The following is a 1354-nucleotide window of genomic DNA, read 5'->3' on the forward strand; positions in this document are numbered from 1 at the left end:
GGCTATCACTCTGACATGAGTAGCAAACACTACAGTTGTTCCATAAACTATCTGTTTACAGGATATGTATTTCTAAAGTGTCAAGAAAGAATCCAGCTACCTGTCTGACATTGTGAACAAACCACAAAATAAGGGCAATCCAGATTTTGTTTGGCCTGAAGCTTATACAATATTGGGAGAACTTCCACAAAGAAATACAGAAGTGCAAAGACAACATTAGGTACAAAAGTGGACATTTCACTCTGTCATCTCTGCACTGGGAGCAGCTCTCCTGCCACAGCCCCTCATCCTCTGAAAATGTCTGCCTGCCCAAAGTTAGTCTCCGCCCCTTCTTGGTCAGGAGCACCTCTCAGCTGCTGAGCCCGTCACTGTCTGCAGTGTCGCTAAAACCACTGGAGACACTGACAGATGGAGCCTTGGCAGCTTGGCAGTCCCACACCCCCCGACCTCACGTATTCCCAGCCGCAGCTTCCGAACCAGCTCCATTTCAAGGGACAGGGCACAGCAGCCAAGTGCATTGGGGCTGGGGCTGCCACGGTAGGGGTGGCTGGCTCCAGGGCTGGGACAGGGACTGCATTTGGGAGCCGCCTCATCATTGGTTATGCCAGGAGCCCCTCCCTGAACAGCTCTTCTCCTACACCATTCTGGGCTTTGCCCTCCTGGAGGCCATGGGACTCTTTTGCATGGCGATGGCCTTTCTCGTCCTCTTCTCCATGTGACAGAGCTGTCTCTACTTCCCATAGGTCTTTTTCCAGTGTCTCCTCTGCCCTGTTTGCTCCTTTTCCTATATCTCCCCAGGCAGTCTGGGGAACGTGGCTGGCTCAGGGTTTGACAGAGGGAAGACAAATAAATACTGTATCAATAATAAAAGAGAGTAAGCATTTAGTTAGAATGAGAAAATAAACCACCAAAAATTAATGCAGATCCAGGTCCTTTTCTTGTGAGAGCTCTTGGGCCATCTACCAGAGGTATCGACAGAGAAATGCTTCTTGACGGCAACCTGGCTTCTCCTCTCTACCTGAGACTCACAAAAACTCTCTGAGGCACCCTGAAGTTTCGATTCATAAGCTACACAGTAAATTTGCTTCTGAATAGTTGAAACAAGCAAATGACCAAACAAAACCTTAATACTCTTTTAGATGGTTCCTTGGATCCTAGTCTCAGCCTTCTACTAAGCTTCTGGCCTTTTCTGGGTCTCCTATGATATGATCGTCATCTTTATTAAACAAGCCTATTTTTATGCTACAGAACATGGTATCCAGGGACCGCTAGATTCACATCTCGACAAAGCTGTGACCACTCTCCGTCATCCCTCATTGCGCAGAGGAGATCAGCATGATAACTGTGCAGCCTT

At 48.0% G+C, this 1354-nt stretch overlaps 1 pseudogene; it reads left to right on the forward strand.

Moving 5' to 3' along the window:
* Positions 1-246: 246 nt before the first annotated feature.
* On the forward strand, positions 247-719 carry LOC115500762 (annotated as a pseudogene).
* The last annotated feature ends 635 nt before the right edge of the window (positions 720-1354 follow it).

Source organism: Lynx canadensis, chromosome A2, assembly GCF_007474595.2.
Source record: "Lynx canadensis isolate LIC74 chromosome A2, mLynCan4.pri.v2, whole genome shotgun sequence".
Classification (NCBI taxonomy): domain Eukaryota; kingdom Metazoa; phylum Chordata; class Mammalia; order Carnivora; family Felidae; genus Lynx; species Lynx canadensis.